We start from the raw sequence: 23,162 nt of genomic DNA on the forward strand, positions 1-23,162 counted from the left end.
CCCCCCCCCCGTCTTGGGAGGGGGGCCCAAGATAAAATCTTGCACCAGGGCCCTTTGGTTATTAGTTCCGCCACTGCTCCCCTCTGACTTCTGGGTGGAGTACTCCTGAACACCTCTGTACTCCTCTTCCCAGCTGCAGTCCGGAACATTAGCCAGCGCCCTTTCCATAAGAGCTGTGCACAAGTGTGCAATCATTAGATGCTGGCCACTACTAAACCACGGACCCAGGAATGCAGATTTTATCCCTCCCAATTCTCTTGAAATCTCCCAGTTCCAGGATCCCATGTCAAATCCAGAAGTCCCGGAGAGAACTGCAAAGCCAGTTCTTTCCCAGCAAAAAAATGTGTTTCCTGGAACTGCTCAGTCCCTCTGGGAGTCCTGGGTGACTACAACCCCCAGTTCTACCGCCACACAATACCACTATCTATCTATCTATCTATCTATCTATCTATCTATCTATCTATCTATCTATCTATCTATCTATCTATCTATCTATCTATCTATGTATCTATCTATCTATATCTATAGATATCTTTAACAATACCACTATCTATCTATCTATCTATCTATCTATCTATCTATCTATCTATCTATCTATCTATCTATCTATCTATCTATCTATCTATGTATCTATCTATATCTATAGATATCTTTATATATATAGATATAGACATATAGATATAGATATAGATATATATCTATATCTATATATATTTCTATATATATAGTACACAATTATTATTTTTTTATTTATATTAATTTTTTTGCACTTTTTGTTATTGATATTATATAGGGGGGATAACAATCCCCCTATATAATAGCAAAGGCACACTGACAGGTCCTCTTTATGGAGACATTAGGGGTCTCTAGGACCCCTAATATCACCTGTGGACCCCAAAAGGGTTGGTGCCGCGAACGAGCACATATAGGCGATCGGCAGGCTATGGACCCGCTGATCGCCTATATGTGAAACACCCGGTACCGGGTGTTCGCATTGGACGGGTCTTTTCTGCCCGTGCGTGCCCGCTAGGGGGCGCGCGTGAGCAGAAAAAAAATGCCGCCTGGTGACGGCAACCCGCCAATGCAGCAGTGCCGTCCGTCCGTTTTTCTACTACGGGCGGACGGCAAGAGGTTAAGGTGACGTACGTGGTTTTGTATATAAAAGTAAAAGGTAAACCTTAAATAGTGTTAAATATTTAAAGTGCATGTATACCCAAAACCTTTTTTTTTTTAGTTTTGGATAGAATCAAAAAGAATCATGACTCATTATGATAGCTCTGCTCCCAAATAGTATTCAAGAGCTCCTGAATGCTATTCGGGAGGTCCAAATACCATTGGGGAGCAGAGCTACTATCACTGACAGTTCTGCTCCCCAATGTCAACAAAGGGGCGGAACAAGTCCTGTGATGTCACAACCTGCTCCGCCCCTTTGTTGCCATTCAGGTCAGAACTGTCATTTTGTGGTGAGAGTTCATTGGGATCGGTCATGTCAGTGGGTGTCAGGTATTTTTTCTTTCGGCAAGTCGGCGGCCATTGTCCATCGTGATTGATGTGGATCTACATTGCTGGATGACGTGATTCACGTATGGATTACATCGATGTACACTTTTTAAAAAAATAAATAAAACAATTGTCAACAACCTTTGTTGGGTTTTTTTTTTTTTCAAAAAAAGGATGATTTTTTATTTTGTTGTGTGTTTATGTACTATTCGACTGTTTATTTGGTGAATTAGAGGTAACAACTACCCCTTACTAATTCACGGGGTGGGGTGGAATCTTTATGAAAGGGTCCACCCATGTTTAGATAAGCCCCCCCCCCTGCCCGCAGACCCCCACAACCCCCAGGCAGGGTTGTGGGGGAAGAGGCCCTTGTCATCGACATGGGGATAGTGGGAAAAGGTGCTTTTCCAAAGCACCCTCCACATATCGAGGGCATGTGGTCCAGTATGTTGCAGAAGGGGGTGGTGCACCTCGCCCCCTCCCCCCTTTTCTACTCTGCCAGGCTGCTTCTCGAATCAAGGGTCTGGTAAAGGATTACCCCATACTTTTATTTTGCCATTGGGGCCCCCCTAAAATTCCTTGCATTTTTTTAAATTATTATTGTTTCTGTGGACTGTCAAAAGTTAAAAACAAAAATGTAATTTTTTCTTTTGCTAATGTCACTTTGCTGCAACGAAACTTTGTTCATAATTTATCTAAACGCATCCGAAATTAATGAAAACTTTAGATTCGGACGAATCCAAATAACGAAACAAATTTACTTTTGCACCACAATCCAGACAAATTAAACTAATTCTTAAACTAAAAATCTGGAACTAAACAAATTTTTTGCCGATGCACGTCTAATCATAAAGAAACTCATTTAGCATTTTTTAAGACTGTTTGAATATTAATTGTTTAAAAATGACAGGAAAAAAGTAAATTCATAAGTGTGTCATCGCATGCTGGAAATGACTTACTGTATGTTTATGTTATGGGCAAAAATCTCTGAATACCATTGCAGAACAAGCATAAAAAAATCACAAAACTGGGAAAAACTGTTCATATGCTATATGACTCAGACAACTCTTTTAAATAAGTCAACCTCCACCTTTCCCTATCTTTCTTAACCTAAATGTGTTGATCTAAGCTGCTGTGCTTAAAGGAGAATTATGGGGAGAGTGAAATACACTCTTTCCCATAACTAGAGCCAATGTCTGACACTGAAACTGTCACACGTTGGCTCTATTGATCAAGAACTGAGCAATCACATACTGCGGACCGCTCAGTTCCCGATCATCTCCCTGCAGAGAGCGGTGACTGTCAGTCATCACTCCCCACAGGGATTCCCCCACTCTCCAATCCTCCAGCGCAGACTGGAGGCATGGACGGTGGAGAGGGCGGGCACAGCTGGCTCTGCCTCTAGAGAGCCAAGATCCATCGCGGCTGCAGCGCAGTTCTACACTGTCAGCATATAGTGAGCAGTAGCCCACTATATGCTGAGTTTTGGGTCACAGGTGGACATTAGTATATGTCCTCCTGTGATCCTGAAGAAAACTATGGCCAAAAACAGTTGGACCATAGTTCTCTTTTATAGGTTATCTATAATCAAAAACAAAAAATAAACATGTATTTCTCTATTGAATTTCTCCATACCTTCTATAGCATTCCTAATAACCATATTGATCTAGAAGCTTATAAACTTGCATATTGAAGATGCCCATAGGATGTACTTCCTCAATGCACTGACACAATATTACCGAGCCCTGTGAGTATGGACTTCCTTGTGTCATAACTCTATAACTACAACATTATCACTGCTTACTGGAAGCAATACACTGGGAATCCAGGAAGTTGATGAAAGTGATGGGCAGACGGAAGGCAGCAATCACTACATAATAGAGACTTTTTTAAAGTAAGCTTTAATTGCAGCAAACAACTCTGCTATGTATTCCTATTACAATGCTGATGTTATAACATGACAGTCCATGCTGGGACTTTACAACCTATTTAAAATCAGTGATGATAATGACTAAAAGCTGTGAGTGTGTAGGCCAGCACCCCTAGTTTTCTCAAACTAAATACGTGCTTACTATGTGCAAATTATTGAAACCATCAAAAAACAATTAACACAAATAATACATTGAAAGTGTAACAATCATAAGTTGCTGCAATCATATATACAAGTACAATATCAAACTGCGCATGATATAAACAAAAATAAACAAAGTCCTCCCTGGAAAAACCCACCATCTTCCAAAATGCTGTCCTTGGAATTAAAGTGCCCAGTGCAAGATGTGCTTAAACAATTTCATGTTTTCCTCCAATTTCATGAATTATTCAGCACACGCACACACAAAGGGATAAACACTTAACAGAGGATTTTGAACACTTATCCATAAGTTGGTCAAAACGTTGCGTTTTTGCTGAATCCACTCTTCTTATTCCTCTCTTCTCCTCCAATGGGGAGCTTCTCCTTATCTTTGTCAACTCAGCAAAAATAAGGGAGAAGAGATGCACATAGCATAAAACCTTTTAAAACTTTAAAAATAAGTAATATAAAGAGAACACACAGTTCCATGTGATACACAGCACTGTGTGACAGTTCCCTTATCAAACACCGCTACCTCCGTGGATCAGAAATGGGTTTACCAGTATTTCCAGAGGGACATGATGATGTCACAGACTGCTCTGACTCAACTACTCTGCTTGAACTATGACTTCCTCAGGAGTGGTCCAGTTGAACATTTAGATATTTTTTGCACATAGCACTTACTTAGTTTGAGAACACTAGGAACACTTAGCTACACCCTCATGTCCACACAACAGACAGATCCTGTCTGTTGGTGGAGTCTGAATTGATGAAGGCAGCCTTCCTTGCAGTTTCGGTCCCAGGGTTCCTGGATGGCAGAACAGGTGTTCAGTGACACGGATCGACATGAGTGGCGGAAGATATCACTGTATTTGGATGGTTCTGTCTCTGTCATGCGGACGTGTCTCCAGGGACGGGATTACTCTCTCTGCTGCCCCAATGCCAGGTTCCTCAATGCGCATACCTGTATGCAGGCTGCATACAAGTGATCTCGGCGACATGGCCGAGATCGCTTGTACAAAACAAGTGGTGGCTTCCCTGCTCTACATTTAGCTCTGCTTGCCCAAAACAGGGCTTAATGTAGAAAACAACTACCCGTCTGGCGCCCGGAACTGCATGTCCCGGTCGTCGGGAGATAGGAACTCCACACCCCTGCTGCCCCTCTATTCCCTGCTGCCCCGAGGCCGGGCCTCGGTTGGCCTTGTGGGTAATCCGACCCTCCGTGTCTCTTGGCAGGAAGCAGGCGGCGAAGAAGAACACAAGGGAACAGAGTTCCAGAAGAGCTGTGGTCAATACAAGTCAAGTCGTGAACAGGCAGTCAGAGCAGTATCAGGCCACGGACAAGGATGAAGTCAGGAACAAGGCGGGCCGATAACTTACAGACAATGTAGTACAGGGCAAGAGGCAGAAACGGAGTTCGAGGGAAAGGCCGAGGTCACGGGAACACAGAATAGCAGCAGAAGGTCAAGACAATCAGGTCAGTGACAGATGATAGGAAAATCATAATGCAGGATCTCAGGAATGCAGGTTAGCCGACAATTACTCAGCACAGGAGGTCTAGCTGTTGCAGCCTATAAAGCTCATTAGGTGCCAGGATTCAAATTATAAGTGTGCCTGCACTTATACATACTCATACATGTATGAGTATGTATAAGTATACACATACTCATGTGTTTCACAGTCAACCCCTATTATTAGCCAGTAATGATTAGCCACTAGTGCTATTAAACACTGTCAGTGTAGCCTATGTGTTATGCTGACCACACATCCAACAAGCATTTTCACATTCAAATATTCTGTGATCAACCCTCCATTAAAAACACGACTGCAAGTGCTTGAACAAAACCACATTTTAACTGACTGTGCAAAAAATAAATATATAAATAAAGCAGATTGGAAATGGTGAAAAAGACAATCAAATTAAACAGAAATTAAATTTAAAAATACTCAAACATGAAGACAGCAAGTGACATCTGATTGAAAGGGTTAAGAGTTTCCTCTAACTCCATTATGGCTTGTTTCATCTGACTGTTTTAATACCCATCAAAAAAGAAAGCCACACTGGTTGATCTATTTTCCGATTCAACCAAACATGAAATGGAAAGTTGATCTGAACAAACATTGCCGCAAGTGTGTCCAGCATTATGTGACGATAAGGGGTGTATTTATAAACAATTCAAAGAGCCGTTCATCCTTACAAATCTCTGCGGAGATTCTATGCAAATGAAGGCAAAAACAAATGTTCTTTGTATATTTTCTTTTCAGGATGAATGTAACATTCAGAAAATACCACATTATGGCCACTAGATGGAACTGAGGAGCACAGGAAATAATTATATATTCTCTATGTCCCTCTGGTCCATCTAGGGGCCATAATGTGTGGTATTACATTGCAGTACATTCAACCTGAAAAACAAATTTACGTTCACAGAGATTTGCAGGGCGAATAGCTCTGTGAATTGTTTATAAATAAAATCTTAAGTGTTAGGAATAGGTGGCAGTTGATAATAGGGAATGTTGGGTTTGCACTTTTAGGCCAAGACCCAAATATCTGTCTCTGGTTTTCAGACATCTAGCAGTAAAGCATTGTAATTATTATTAGCTGATATTTAATTTCCTGACACAGTTTTATTGCAAATTGTATGCATAATATCACCTCAGAGGATCATAACTCAGTATGAAATTATAAAATGTTTACAAATTTTTAGATATACGTTTTCAAACCAAAACACAGAAAAATTTTATGGCGGTCTTGATCAATTCTGAAAACCAGGGATATCCCCGGGTCGCATCATTTAACCCTTACAAGGTCTTGGGAAACCAGAGACGGTTGGCTATTATGTGTTTGAGCTTCCTAAAAGCATTTGCCTGTGTTGCCTAATGCTAAACAAAAAGCCTTCCGGAAAGAACACAGCCCTTTCGTGACATCATCCATTCAAAAACCAAATGCCCACACCCTCATATGTGCCATCCCTCTTGAATTCTCCCTGGCACAATGCATTGTTTATAAACAGTATAGCAGTGTGTCAGTTACTGTGCAATATTTTAACCCTGCGATTCCTCTGTGTAATGATTATTCGTCGCAAATGCAAATCGAACAAGGTACCATGCTTGACTGCATCACAAATGCATTCTTGGCGGAAATGGAAGCAGTCTCTTTAAATCAGTAGATAAGACAGATCTTCAAATAGTATCCATCTGTTGTTTGGGCACCCCCCTCTCCCCACCACCACCCCATTCCCCACATTAAATGTTCTGTTACAAATGAATGCATCTACCATGCTTTTCTTTTAAAGTATTCAAAATCACGATCTTGTCAGTCATGCGGCAAAGGCTTTGCAGGGAAAAAAAAAAGAACATTGTATCAGTATTGTGATAACTGCATGCTGCACTTAGGCGTTTGTCCAGCAGGTGGCGATGGTGTCCACATTTGCTCTGCAGCCTCTGCATGCCTCTGTAAGCCTTTTCCTAGTATATATTAGCCACTGTAGAGTGATGCTCAGAGCAGGAAGCAAGGGGAAGAAAAGAAGAGGGGTTGTGAAGGAGCTTCACGGTCTTTTTCAGTCATAATGGATTAAGGGCAAATGCTTTGTCAGCTTTTGTGGCTTAGGGATCTCAGCATCTTGTACAAGGAGCTCCATTCCATTCTGCTTATTCTTGGTGCAGGTTCCCTCTGCTGACATGGTTTGCAGACTTTCTCCTACATCAGGTAAGCCTGCAGCATTCTCTAGCCTCCCTGGTAAGCCTAGCTGATTTATTAATAACGATTGCACATTGCAGCATTCTCCGCATTGGGTGCAGCACATAGCACTTGCCGTAGATGTGACAAGGCACAATTTGCAACATTGCATGAATAGGATTTTTTTGCCATCTGTCTGATCACTAGCTGACACAGTCATTTTTTTTTTTGCCTGGCATTGCTGTTTTTTCACTCTACCTTGACTGACCGGCCTAAGGTGGCAAATTTAATTGATGGGTGCTGCGGAGGCATCTGCTAGAAGGGTGGAAGGAAGCTGGAGATTCACTTTGATTTGGAACCTCTTAGGAAGTTTTTGCATATGTGGAGGTCATATGTTTTTGCGCACATAGCTGGGAGATGTTGGCTGGAGAAGCCCCAGGATAAGGCTGGGGACATAATGTAGGGATCAGCACAGCTAAATCTGCTATGGATGATCACTGGAGCTCACCTTGTAGGATTTCAAGATTCCTCATTTCCTAGTACTTGATCCAGTATTAGCTGCTGGAATGTACTGATGACACCCAGTACCTTGCAATACTGCAAATACCAAAGGCAGGTAGACTCTAAAGAGTCATCTGCTCTGCCTGAATGGCTTATATTAGATCACATTTTTAAATTAAATTTTGGGGGACATTTAAATATGATAGAACTTGATCTAATTGTCATTTATTTTAAATGTGCAATAGCATTTGAATAATAAAAAAAGGGTTAATGATAGGTCAGTAAGGCCTTTATTTAAGAAAATAGAACTCATATGCAGCTTCATTTTGTTCTTTTAGTGATTTGTGCTTATCTTTGATCTATTTACAAATGGATTACAAAAGCATAAATACAATTGGCGGAAAGTTTACAAAAAAAGAATGCACCTTTGTAAAGAGAACTGAATCAAATAAAAACAGGTGTATGTAAGCTGTATATATTATTCACACCCTGTGATTTGGTGCTAAAATTATTGCAGCATCTAAAAAAATAAAATATAAAATATAAACAAAATTTGTGTTAAAAAACAAAGGAAAACAATGATACCGGATTTTTGCTGATGTGAAGCAGATTGTTGATGATGATATGTTTAGGAAATGCAGGTAAAATTATAAGCTTCAGTGCCCAGCTGGAACACCTTTGCAAAGGAAAATTCAAAGGGCTCATCAGGATGCGGTCCATTAACATGCCTTGTTAATGCCTGGAGTGTCAACATGTTTTTATACCATTAGATGGCACTGTGTATTGTAACTAACGTGACACCATTGATCTCCTTTGCGCATTTTCCAAAATGTATGGGCTAGCGTGCAATCTGAATATAGACATCAGGTCCCACCAGTTATACCCTCCTTGCATAAATGTGCCACCGAGATCACAGCCTCGGAGTGGGCCTGCCATGTAGAGAGCTCCCAGGAGACAGAATCTGTCTACTGAATAATATTCGTAATCAAATACTTTTCTGTCTTTGAATTTACAAAGCTTTTGTGCTGTTGAAATTATGTTTGGCTTTGGTTTTTATTCCAACATGCACGGTACTATGTTTATTTTAGGATTAAGTGATTGCAGCGTTCCTCCCTCAAATCACTGATGTGTTGCTTGATATCTTGGGTCTCACTGTAGACCAAGGGCCCTGCTGCTTTGTTTTGCAACATCAAAGGGCACTTTAGTTTGTGTGTCTTTATATGGGATCTTTTCATTATCTCGCAGGACAAAGGAAAGATTTGTGTTGGCTGTAGTAAAGGATTTTTTTTTTTTTTTGCTGCAGTTGTCTACATTATCCAATTCACCTGAATCATCATAACATGGTCACTTCCTTTGAAATGGTCATTAATTATACAGTAGTTCCTGTCAGCATCCTTTAGCATGATATGAGGTCTCAAATAGGGCTGTGCTGTGTGGCTTTTATTGAGCTGGTATATGGAAGACCATTTGTATAATGACCTTGTAGTATTGACATTGTTTATAGACGGCGAGCCAAATGCTGCTGACTTTCACCAATCCCTGGGTGAAATTTTTTAAAGAAAATCCTGACAAGACATGCAATTACATTTTGGAGACTTTAACAGAATTGTAGCAGGCTGAATGGTATAGAGTGATACGATCTAGCTATGCCTGGTTATGCCTGTGCTATTGTATATGGTTTCAAGATAAGAGGTGGGAAGGAGGAACCATCTTGAAAAAGAAGAAATATCCTTAATTTCCAACTAAAGCAAACGGCTGACTAAAAATGAAGTATGGAAGATATGTATTCATGATAAAAGTAAACTTACTTGTATCAAAATTAGGTATATGGTGTAGTCATTGGTAATCATGACAATGAGAGCTTGGAGCCATTAAAGGATCGTAGGCCTGTTATAGTAATACCTAGTTACCAACATTTTACATTTCCAAAGAGAGTTTGCTGTTGGGCTGATGATTCAAACTCAATAATGGTGCTGGGACCACAATAAAAACAATTCCAACACCATCATGACATTTGACCATGTTTAGGCAAATTGTTACTGTTGCATACAGGTGGACAGGTAAAGAGACCAAGTGGTCAGTGGGGTCATACAGTACATAGCAGATTTTTAAGTTGGAAGAAATAATTAATCATTTAAATGTTTGATCCATCCTAGAGAATCGATCACAACCCTTGTATATGGCTTTTATTATGCGCTGTACTGTCTTGGAGGCCTCAGCCCAACCCCCACCCCATAAAAAAATTGGAATGGTAAGCTGCTCTTACATATATAAAACATATGAACATAGATAGCTAAGTAGCTAAGCCCGATAGAGGAAATATATTTGTGTGTTGTCCGTCATTGCCGTTCGATGCTGCAGTAGGTTTTCCTGTTTTATTTAAACATCACTGACTGAGGCTGAGCATCCCCTCAAGAGCTGACTTTGGCCCATAGATGCTCTCAGATATAACCGTTCTTGGGATCTACCCGTTTATCGTTCTGAGTCTGGAGGTGGTCGAAGGGAGTCTTCTCTGTCTGGACCTACTGGGATGCACATTTTTACTTCCAGTACCTATTCAGAACCATGGAACCTGACAGCTACTGTATTAAAAAAATAAAATAAAATAATGTGCTATTAGTTTTACAGCCAGATAGATATCCATTTACTCAATTTCCAGCCTTTAACATATTGACTGAGATAGCAATACATTGATTGTGATAAATAATTTAAATGACAGCTCTATCTTTATCTTTACCAACCTACACCCCCACCTCCCCCTAAGCTACTCTGCATTAATTACCCCTCTACAATTGCTTACCTACCTTTATTTCAGTGCTGTGGCCTTCTCTAGTGTTTACATCCCTTTCAACAAAATTTGTTTAGAGATAGCTACGCCTGTGTCCCCATAGATTTTAATGGGTCTCATACCGAGACTTGCCAATCTGGCAGCAGGGCTAGCAGAGGAACCCTGACTAGGCCCATGATCCTAATAGTCGGGGTCTCAGTAACAGACACAGGGCTTGTTGTGTTGTTCTCTACGGAAACATAATTTATCATTCATTATATATGTATTATCTAGATGAAGCTTTGTTTCCTGTTCATGAATGCTTTAGATACCACAAAGCATTTGTGAGTTTGGCATGTGCGTATATAAAATGAGGCGGTCATGAAACCTTAGTTCAAATTTTACTTAATGCTGAGTGGAGAAAATAAATGCAGCATGCACTTAATTGTATATAGTAAGCCAAGTAACAAAGATGCTTTACAACAGGCACCATCCCTGCTGGCCACTCCAAAAGGCCACTGGGCTCCCCTCCTTGCAAAACCCACATTTTTGAATATGGGTAAACATGCAGAATCCCACTTTCCCCTGCCTTTGACAGTGTAGTTGGCAGTAGAAATCTATACCAAGTTCTATGTAAATTCTCACATTGAGAAAGCATTCAGAGAGTCTTTAGGGGTGTATTGGAAATGTGTGTGTGGGGTTGGGAAGTGGGTGCTTGGCACTTTGATGGTAGGAGCAGACACCATAGGTTACCTGCTGTACAGTAGAGGTGTTACTTGGCTTGGTCTGAGTAGGTTACAGGCTCAAGTTAGCCATATTTTTGTAGTCTCATTGTTACCTAGGTGAAAACATATCATTTTAGGTTTGTATTTCTGTTATTGTAATTATTGAGGTAGGGTTACCACAAATGGCCCAATATTAGGTACATTTCAAATAATAAGCATTGCCCAATTATGTAGAAGAATGAAGAAAGAGAATGTCATAATTGCAGTGCTGTGACCTTCAGCCGGGAAATGCTGTGGGTGGGTTCTGGCATTTTTAATGACTAGCTCAAGGTTTGGAAGAAATCATCCCATCTTACACATTTACCTAAAGAAAATCCTTAAAATAACCTAGAAGACCATAAAACAGTTGGCACCCCTCCTAATTATTGAGTTGAGGTTCACAAAACCAATTAAAAACATACATGGTTTGACAGGTTTGGTGTGGGGGAAATTGAGTGGTTTGCACAGAGCTCTGATCTCATCCCCACATCCCTTTGGAATGAATGCTGAAATGCCTGTTGTGAGTTAAACCTTCTTTTCCAACATCAGTACTTCACCCTGACCTCACCCTAAGGTTGGACAAATCTCAGGAGCCAGGTAGCCAATAATACTTTGTAAAAATTACAGCTGTCCCTAATGAGTGTACATTAGGGACACCTATTCTTGTGGCAGCTGTCTAAGAAGGTATTTCCCCTGGGTTTGCAGAGATTTCCTAATGCTTTCTATTGCCTCTCTGGGACAGGAAGTGAAATCTCCCCAACACAGCAGAGACGTAAAAAAAATTACCTGACAGGAAATTTAAACCTTCCCTATCCTATCCAAACAAAGTTTTGGCTATAGGTGCACTTTAAAACTGAACTCTGGACATTTTTGTTGTAAATGTTCATTCTTTACCTTTGTGCATTGTAGTTTCTCCAAACAGTACTACACAGTGAGCAGATCTATTGTATCCACTCTACTGATACCTTCTCAAGGTGCTTGGGTATATATGAATTATTTAATTGGAGCTAAAACATCATGCTATTTTAATGGTAATATTCTCCTAAAGAATTGATTTATAATATACAATAATTGCTGCTTTCTTATGTACATATGTAATGGAACTACACTATTGGGGTAAATGTACTTTTATCCCAGAGTTTAGCTTCAATATAAGGCCCCGTTCACATGTAGCGAATTATCGCGTGATTTCCGCCGCGATATCGCGCATTTTTGCCGCGCGATATCGCGAGAAGTCGCCGGCCAATGCAATTCAATGGAGCTGTCTTAACTCCATGTCGCGCGTCGCTCGTCGCGGTCGCAAGTCGCTTCTACAGGACCCTTTTTTCAGCGGATTTTGCTTTTTTTCTATGGAGCCCGACGGAGAAGGTCGCGCTACCGTCGCTGAATCGTCGCTGGAACGTCGCCCCGAAAATCGCGCTATCCCGGCCGCTGTAAAAGGTATGTCGCTACGTGTGAATGGGGTCTTAAGGTGCACATCAAAAGCAAGGGTCATGTTACGTGTATGAGTTCAATGTAGAGGTTGTATTAAGTTTAAGTGTTAAAGGTAAAGTTTAATGTTAAACTATACATAAAGCCAAACCTTTGTATAGAGTGGGGGGTGGGGGGAGGGCTCAGGGGGGTTAAAACCTCTGCTAGGAAGTGAGAGGATATCTTTCCAATGTGAGGGAGATCCCCTCTTAGACAGTTTTCACAGGAACAAGTGTCATCATTAGAATGTATCCCCTCTCTTCTTGTCCTTGTGTTTTGGATTTCTTTGAAGGGATTGGACTTTCATTCCTGGTGACATTGGGATCAGGACAAATAGAGAGAGTGAATCTCCCTTACAGGGACAAGCACAGCAATATTAACCTGAATCTGGTTCTAAACCCTTACCACACTACTCAAATAAAATAAAAAAAAAAATTTTTGCCCCTAGTTATACTTTAGGGATCATTTTAAAGGTTAGTGTATGTGTTGGAGTTCAGGGTATAGTTAAAGGTTAAATTGTGTTTCCTGTAAGGAAGTTGAGATTTCCATAAGCAATACATGTTTTCCTTGCTTTCCAGACTTGCAGATAGAGGAGATCCCAAAAATTAGGAAAACACTTGGCCAACAGAGGTGCCCATCAATTGAGAGGGTCCAAGACTGTATTTTTGGTTGTAAAAAGGATTTTATTTAAATCAATGGATATACAAAAAAACAGCTTTAGAGAATGTATAGCCTACTCTCAGAGTCAAGGCTTCTGTGGCTGATCAAAGGCCCTTAAAGGAGAACTATGAGGTGAGTGCTTTTCACTCACCTCATAGTTCTAGCCGACCTGTGACAATGAGACTGTCACAGGTCGCCTCAGTAGATCGGGAGGTGAGCGAACACATACCGGGTTCGCTCGCCTCTCGATCCTGTCATGGCTCTCTGCAGTGACAGGGGGAGGGGCTGGATTCCACTCTCCACCACTCCGATCTGCCAGCGCTGACTGGCGGAACGGACGGGGGAGGGGGCGGGTACAGCTGGCTCTGCCTCTAGATAGGCAGAGCCAGCTGTCACTCACGCAGCTGGGCGGATCCCATCATCTACGTCGGGATCCGCTCCGGCTGCGGCGTCTCAGTATACCGCGAGCTGTAGCTCGCGGTATACTGAGCTTAGGGTAACGGGAGGATGCTAGTTTGTGTCCTCCCGTTACCCTAAGGAGAACTATGGGGAAAAACACTGATCCCATAGTTCTCCTTTAATCAGCCACAGTAGCCTAAACACAGAGTGACAAACAAAGAAAGCTACCAAAATCTGAGCTGAAACAGTTATTAATGTAGGGATGTAGTATTTTTCCAGATTCTTCTACTATGTTTTTGATCTGTCATTGTTAGATTAGTCAGCTTAGCTGTGCGCTGGCTTGTATGTAGTATGTATCTAAGTATGTAGTGGTTATTCTCAGTCACCTGATGCATTGAGTGTGTTCCAGCAGGATGTGCTAGAGATGGCACTTCATATTAAGGATGTTTGATACCTGGCCAATCAGCAGGTTTGGGGAGCCTGCTGTGCGTGCTGGGAGAGCTATTAAATATATAAAGCACTTCCTGTGGGCCTAGGGGTATGGGAAACTGTGCGGATCTCCCCTCCTGGGAGGTGTTCCTAAGTTACTAGCTGACATGGAGTGCTACAGGCCTTGAGGAAGCAGAGCTGCAGTTGTCCCCCACATTGAGGTGGTGAGTGACTGACTGAGTCTGGGGAAGTCACCAGAATCTTCTCATTGCTGCCCTGCCTTGGTGTGAAGACTGGGCATACACTAGAACCTCAGTTACAAGGAGCCTATTTACAATATGTTTCCATCCAGTAAAGCATTAAGAGAAAGAGGGATCTAGAAAGATAAAGAATATGCCTAGGGACAAGGTCATTCTCATCTGGGGGTCCCACTTGTAATACACAAGACCAAGCTTGGTGGAGACACTGTCATTATACATATATTCAAGTCCCATGCTCCCAGTTTGTGGAGGCTCAAGATCTTCTAGTTATCTACAGGTGGGCAGTAGTAGCTGATTGGAGAGGGTCATCTCACTTGACCCCCAAAACATGGCTACATTAATATCCCCCATATGCTCCAAAACCTGGTTTCCTCATTCAGAAACTTGTATCCAGCACCCTTACAAATGTGATTATATTCCCTGTCTCGTTTCACCAAACAATGCCCTTACATAACTTGAAAGTACAACACTGTATATGTTCTCTCCCTTGGTTTCTCTGTCTTTTTTTTGCCCTCTCCACTTGGTGGAGTACCTCCTCTCCTAGATGTCCAGACTTGGCAGTCCCATTTGACATAATGAAGGGTAAAGGTTATATTGACGGGATTGGGTATCCCTGCCAACTGCTTCAACTCTTCGACCTTACCCCAAACCTTAACCCTAACCCTTAATGTCTGTGAAGGTTCTCATTCATTCAGGTAATAGTATATCTGTAAAAAATAAGTCAAGGCAACAGGATTTGCTGTATTTTTCTTGAAGACGTTCCACTGGACATCCGACCAGCTTTCTCAATTCAGAATTGATTCTGAATTGAGAAAGCTGGTCAGATGTCCAGTGAAACGTCTTCAAGAAAAAATACAGCAAGTCCCGTTGCCTTGACTTATTTTTTACAGACCTAACCCTTATTCCTAATCTTAATTTTAAGCTAACCTGTTAAATTATAATGCACACTAAACCTGCACTTCAGACACTAAAGTTATTAGCACTGAAGACTCCCTCTGCTGCATAAGGATCTCAATGCCACAAAATAGCTGTTTCCAGTTGGAATGACCACCAAGCCTAGAGCTGGGCCAGGGTATAATCTGAACTATGCCACCAATGGTATGTGTTCATGGACAATATTTCAGTGTAAATTAAAATTCATCTGATACTATTAGGGGTGGATTTCCTGACAGAGTAGAAAAGTGATGACTTTTAGTGAATAAGATGTATCGGCATCACTTCAATCATCCAATCATGTGCGTGCAAAAAGCCCTGTTTATTAATTTTCCTTAAAAATCTACATGATTGGGTGCTCACAATGAACATCTCCTCACCTTAATTACTAAGCCAAGTGAACATTTACATGTAAAGCGCACATACACTTTGCTATGTGACAAGTCTTTACTGCTTTAGTAAATAAATCTGTTAGGGGCATATTTATAAAGCAATCAATGAAACTATCACTAAACATTCACAGGGGGTGAATCAATCACTCATTTAAAACACACTCACAAGGAAGATTCAGAGGCACTTACAGGTTTATGCACTGAAGGGTGAAGGTTTTGGAGAAGGCAGGAGAAGTGAACAGTCTAGGCCAAAATAGCTGATTTGGAAATATTCTCCAATTCAGCTCACTTTACAGTTCAGCTATGTTGTCCTAGATTGTTCACTTCTCCTGCCTTCCCCAAACTCTTCACCCTTTTGTGAATGTTGGGTGAATGTCAGATTCACGGCTACATAAATATACCCCTTAGTGTCTGATGAAATGTTTGATTTGTAAGTAAATGTATTCTTTATACAGCAACAATAAAAGAAAGAAAAGGTGGATATTACTTTAACAAATTACTTTGCATAATAAAGAAAGGTCATTCTTAAACGTATGATGGGCACTGCATTCAATCTTAATATTAGACATATAGAAAGCTTAAAATAGTGACATAAATAATAGTTGGGGCTTACTCTTAGAATGTCATTTCCATTTGTGAGATGAGAGTGGTTTTATTTTCATAACGGTGGTAACAATGAGACAAGCTGTCTCCAAAGCAGCATTGAGTCACACAGCAAGTTGCGTCATGAGACAGACAAGATTCGAGTGAATGTCAGCGGAAAATGAAAAGCCAAACTCGCATCATTCTCGCCAGACTCATTGTGAACTCTACACTGCTGAGAGGACAAGGGCAAACCAGATGGATATCAGTTTTCTGAGAAGACATGGTGATGTCCAGGCACATGTACCGTAATTCCTCATGTAATGTAAATGTGTGTGATAGTAAAGAGAAGGGGTGACGTTATTTCGGATAGCTTTTGGTCAAACAAACTAATGCAGATACAAATCTACATCAGCTCCAAAACTTATAATACAAAGTAGGGATGCACCGATACCACTTTTTTAAGACCGAGTACGAGTACCGATACTTTTGATCAAGTACTCGCAGATACCAATTACCGATACTTTTTGTTAAAGGGGCAGGTCACATTTTTTCTAAAGCAATACAAGCTAATGCTTTAAGGTCACTTTCTTAATATTATGATTCATGAGATGACGAGGGAGCATGACGCCGGCTTCCCGGCCAATCAGAATGCCGGGCGCTGCATCATTACACGGCGCCCGGCTTCCGGATTTGCTAGCTTCCTTACCAATCGGGAAGCCGGGCAGCGCGTCATTGCACGCTACCCGGCTTCCTAATTGGCCGGGAAGTCGGCTCCATGCTCTCTCATCACAAGTGACGAGAGAGCATGGAGCCGTTTCCTGGCCAATCAGGAAACCGGGCAGCGTGTAATGATGCACTGCCCGGCTTCCTGATACAGGAAGTACTCATGCTAGGTATCGGAGCATTTGGGTGAGTACGAGTACTCACCCAAATACTCGGTATCAGCACCGATATCGATACTAGTATCGGTATCGGTGCATCCCTAATACAAAGTACACTAGGAATGTAACACTAAATATTACAAATCTGGAGGATCCACATTGTCATTACTAGTTAAAGCTGAACCCCAGGCAGACATAAAAGTTACATATTGATGCAGCTCTAAATACATTAATATATCCTTATGTATTTCTTCGTTTTAATACTTTTTATTGATATTTTCAGCAAGGAAAAAAGTCAGTACATAGACATCAAATGTGCATAGGAAAAAATCTCAGAAATAAACAATTGCTTTTTGAAAGTGGTCACAATGGGACCATTATACAGATTGTATACAATGTGCAAGATATCTTATTGGGTTACAGTTAATATTAGTCAGGTTCTGCGGAACAATAATAATATTAATAATAATGTAATTTAGCATGGACGGAGTGCACATGTGTCTGTGGAATAGGGTGGGGGAAGGGTAAGTAACAACTAGGAGCTTAGACGGGGAAGTGAGAGGTAGAAAATGGTAGTAAGAAAGAAAGATGGAGAGGTAACAAACCAGAAGTTTCACTCATTTGTTGTAAAATAACAGTGCCATAAAAGATCTACAATCGCTAAGGATGCACTGATACCGGTTTTTCGGTATCGAGTTCAAGTACCAATATTTTTTTTTTTAAAGGAGAACTATGACATGAGTGATTTCCACTCACCTCATAGTTCTAAGCCGACCTGTGACAATGAGACTGTCACATGGCAGCTCAGTAGATCAGGAGGTGAGGGAACACATACCGGGTTCCCTCACCTCTCGATCCTGTCACGGCTCTCTGCCGTGACAGGGAGAGGGGCTGGATTCCCCTCTCCCCGCTCCGATCTGCCAGCGCTGACTGGCGGAACGGACGGGGGAGGGGGCGGGTACAGCTGGCTCTGCCTCTAGATAGGCAGAGCCAGCTGTCACTCACGCAGCTGGGCGGATCCCGTCATCTAAGTCGGGATCCGCTCCAGGTGCGGCGTCTCAGTATACCGCGAGCTGTAGCTCACGGTATACTGGGCTTAGGGTAACGGGAGGACGCTAGTTTGTGTCCTCCCGTTACCCCAAGGAGAACTATGGGGAAAAACACTGACCCCATAGTTCTCATTTAAGTACTTGCCTATACTGGCATGTAATGATTTGCCACCTGGCTTCCTGATTAGCCAGGAAGCCAGCTCCATGCTCGCTCATCACCAGGTGACAAGGAAGCATGGAGATGGCCACCCAGCTTCCTGATTCGCCAGCTTCCAGGTGAATCAGGAAGCCAGGCGGCGGGTCATTACATGCCGCCCAGCTTCTTGATTGGCCAGGAAGCCGGCTCTATGCTCTCTCCTCACCAAGTGAGGAGGAAGCATGGAGCCGGCTTTCTGGCCAATCAGGAAGCCGGGGGGAGGGTAATGACTCGCCACTCGGCTTCCTGATTAGCAGGGAAGCCGGCTTCATGCTCCCTCATCACCAGGTGACAAGGAAGCATGGAGACGGCTTTCTGGCCAATTAGGAAGCCGGGGGCGTGTAAAGACTCGCCGCCCAGCTTCCTGATTGGCCAGCTTCCTGATCAATCAGGAAGCCAGATGGCGAGTCATTACATGCCGCCCAGCTTCTGATTGGCCAGGAAGCCGGCTCCATGCTCCCTTGTCACCAAGTGAGGAGGAAGCATGGATCCGGCTTTCTGAGCAATCCGGGAGGCGGGTAATGACTCGCCACCCGTCTTTCTGATTGGCCAGCTTTCCGACCAATCAGAAAGGCGGGCTCCAAGTCATTACACGCCTCCCAGCTTCCTGATTGGAAGCCAGGCAGTGTGTAATCACTCACTGCCTGGCTTCCTGATACGAGAAGTTCCGGTATTGGGATAAGCATCGAGCGCATTTGGATGAGTACGAGTACTCGCCCAAATACTCGTTATCGGCACTGATACTGATACTAGTATTGGTATCAGTACATCCCTAACTATAACCATTGTACAGTACTGTATATCACCAGCAACATATTTAGGGTTAGTAATCCATGTCTGCCATGCCTTACAATATAAGTCATGTTTACCATTTTCCTAATGTATTTTAATGCAACAAGTGCACGGACCTGAAACTTATTTGGTATCAGCCTCTCACATTCCCTGTACAGCAGAGCTCAGACTGGGGGAAGGAGAAGAAGAACAATTAGCCAGTGAGTTGTGTTGCAGTGCAAAGAGCATGTTGATAGTAGGATACAGCATAATGCCAGAGAGATTAATCAATCACAGAGTCTCGGTAATCATCTGCTTCTCCTTCACTGTCCAGCAACAGTCTGGGGGAGGAATAAGATCTGTAAGTGTTACTTGTAACTGCAGCAGAGAAAAAACAAGTCTCCTGTCAGAGCCGTTTGATGTGGCAGAACTTTGTAAATCTCTGAACTAGAAAGGCAGAAATACAAATTCTTTGGCATCTCTCTTAAACGTATTGTATCTGCATTTAGCTGTTTGCCTGCAGTTCAGCTTTAATACATACAGTATAAACATGAACAGCACTGTAAAGTGCACAGAGAATAACAATAGAAATGGTGTGGAGACATTTCATTAAATATTCAGCCTATTTGGAGATACGCACTTGATGCTTATGCTGAGAGAAATGTATTGACTGTCTTCTGAAAATGCTAGTTGCTTGGCTTTCTGACATACTAGCCCAAAACAGGTATGCTGATATTGAATTCTGACTTTTTTTCCTCTATACTTCCATATCTGTGTCTCAGGAGTTTTGAAACCAAGAGTCAAACAGGCCTCTAGAATTTTTATCAGCAGTGCCAGCATACTTGTTTCTCACAGTCATTAAATCAGCCAGTGAGTAACAACACTCGTTTACAGGTTAATAATGGTAGTATCTTGTGACGCTATCTGAAAGTTAACCTGTCACGTTTCCCATTCAGGGAAAAGCAACAGTTTCTCTCGATAGCCCTCTCCTCTGCCGGTGATCCATATGATATGACAGTCCCAAGTAGAAGGCCCTGTGCAGGCTCAGCATTGGTTATTGTCAACACTCACACAGAACTGAGGAACTTCCCCCTTTCCCCAATTGACAGTTATTGGGCCTAATGATTGAGTGCTGCATCATGGGAGTTAGGAGAGAGGGTGTCATGCCACCTCATACCCAAAAGCACTGTGTGTTTTTGGGAGGCTACCCTCCAGTGTTAACAGATCTGTAATCCACCATCTTCTCCTTCACTTCTTTGATCCAGGCATCTTCTCTCTTTAGACATTGGAGGGCCACTGACGATGTAACTCCTGCATATGTACACTGGATTTACATTCTCCTGGCCCCTGACTCCATTCTGGTCATCTTACAAATGCCGGAAGTGGGCTGGGAGTGTACACCACCCTACACTACACATGCACCACTAGAGATGCAAAGTCTCTTGGTTTCCATACTTGTGCACTGTTTCTGATATTTACTCTTTTTCTTGAATTTAAAAAAACTTTATTCTTTACAACAAGCTCCGAATTACCTCTGTAGCTGTAGACATTGTGGAGAAACCAATCTTTAAAGTACTGAAAATCATGGCTTCTCTCCCTTTATTTTCCATGGAAGCAGAAACTTGGCAGCCTGCTAGCCTTTTATTGTAAAAAAAAACTGCATGTTTTGTCAGCTATTAGAAATCTACTGAAGTAGTCTCTGTTTTGATATTTGAAGATAAATTACTTCACAATAAAAGCAGTTAGAGAGGTCAGTAAGGGCTTGTTCTAAACGTCTTTTACATCTTGTTAAAAATACATACATATTTTAATGTCATTAGTCTGGGCACAGGTGCACTTTTACCCTTTTATTGCCATAGATGGCAAAAACCGGATGCATTGGGAGACACAGAAAAGTATATAAATGGGTGTGATGAAATATTTTCTACATTTTCCGACACCGCTCACCATCCCTTGTTTTTTTTTCACATTCCCGATGAGGGACAATGGCAGCATAGAGGAGCAAGGAGAACAGTAATTATTACTCTAATGTAAATCAGTCTCCTGCATGTAAAATTAAATTGCAAGTGTCCATTCATGGACACTTTTCAGTTCAGTGCAGGGGAAGAAGGAAACCAAGGACTCCCACACAAAGGAGAGACATCAGGGAACTTTTAGACTCCTGATGTTTTATTAAAGATACCTGTTACCAGGGGGATAGAAGAGTGAGTTAGTTTCCTTCTCCAGAACAAAGGGAACACATAAGGGGTCCTTTAGAACCCTCAGGTCTCATTAACAGGGTTTTTTCACTAGTGAGAGTACCTAAGTTAAAAAGTTAAATAAATACACATACATTCACATACACAAAAAAATGTTTGCTCTCTGTTGTGATGTGTTACTGACCTCGTGTTTAGGCACATTGCATCATGTAAGCCTGTTCATTTTTAGTGGACTGCTAAGATACCCCCAATGCAGGCAAAAACTTACAGGGGCCATTTATATCTTTGCAGTGCCTTAATGTATATAGTATATAGTATATAGTATTTGAGGTTGAATAAAGACATTAGTCCATCAAGTCCAACCTATTAGGATCTCATTCTAGGAGTACCCGTACCCCTGTATATTACGGTCCCTTAAGAAATCGTCCAAAAGTTTCTTGAACAATTCCACATTATTTGCTGAAATCACCGCCTGTGGCAGTGAGTTCCAGACCCTAACTGATCTTACTGTGAAGAACCCCCTTCGCCCCTTGTGCTGGAATTTTTTTTCCACCAATTTTAGGTGATGGCCTCTAGTTTTTGTAACGGAGTTAATTTTAAACAGTTTATCGCTAATGTTGCTACCACCATTAAACATTTTGTACATGGAAATCATATCCCCCCTTAATCTCCTCACCTCTAATGTGAACATGTTTAAATTTAGTAGCCTCGTCTCGTAGCTCTGGTCCTCCATACCCCTAATTAGTTTGGTTGCCCTTCGCTGGACTTTTTCCAACTCAAGGACATCTTTTCTTAGTACTGGTGACCAGAACTGGACCGCGTACTCCAGATGAGGTCGAACCAATGATCTATAAAGTGGCAAAATTATAGACTTGTCCCTGCAATACATCCCCTTTTTAATACAGGACAAGACCCTGCTAGCTTTGTTTACAGCAGCCTGGCACTGCAAACTACCTTTCAGTTTGTGGTCTACAATGACCCCCAAATCCTTCTCCATTTCTGACTTCCCCAGCGGCATACCCATAATTGTATAACCCATTTGTTTATTTTTAATTCCAAAGTGCATTACTTTGCATTTATCGACATTAAACCTCATCTGCCACATTAATGCCCACTCCCCTATTTTAGCCAGGTCCTCCTGTAATGTTATAGTGTCTAAGTCCGTGTCTATTACCCTCCCCGTGTTCACATGATTGTAAACAGAGACTGGGAACTGGCGGTGACAGCTCGGTCACAATGTTGAGGGCACACAACTGAGCGCGCTGCCAGCAAAAAACATAGTATGCACATATGTGGTGGCACAGCATAAAGCATATCTCTGTGCCACCTCATATATACATGGGGCCGGCGGCAACAGTGTATGCAAAATAAATACTTTTTTTGCCTATAAATGTACTTATTTACAGTTTTTCATTCCTTCGATTTTCACAAAAAGGAAAAATGTGTAGTTTACAAATATTTGTTATTTATTAATATTAATAAAGTTTTATCTTTTAGAATTAGTAAGAATTTTGAAAGTTCTGTTGTATTTATGTACACTAATAATGATTTGTGTTTTTTTAATATATAACTTTGATAAACAAATTTGATAATTTTGATAAACATTTTAAAAATATAGTTTTGATAACAATTTGTGCAACTATCATGGGACTTCTTT

At 41.6% G+C, this 23,162-nt stretch overlaps 1 protein-coding gene across 1 annotated transcript in view; it reads left to right on the forward strand.

Annotated features, from left to right (window-relative positions):
- The first annotated feature begins 7,074 nt into the window (after positions 1 to 7,074).
- LOC108785202 (sodium channel protein type 2 subunit alpha-like) overlaps positions 7,075 to 23,162 on the forward strand; it is a 128,139-nt gene continuing 112,051 nt past the window's right edge. The window contains exon 1 of the mRNA XM_018554239.1: positions 7,075 to 7,280. The gene's annotated coding sequence lies outside the window, so the exon portion shown is untranslated. The remainder of the gene's footprint in view (positions 7,281 to 23,162) is intronic.

This window comes from Nanorana parkeri, unplaced genomic scaffold (genome assembly GCF_000935625.1).
Source record: "Nanorana parkeri isolate BGI_ZX_2015 unplaced genomic scaffold, ASM93562v1 scaffold149, whole genome shotgun sequence".
Lineage (NCBI taxonomy): Eukaryota > Metazoa > Chordata > Amphibia > Anura > Dicroglossidae > Nanorana > Nanorana parkeri.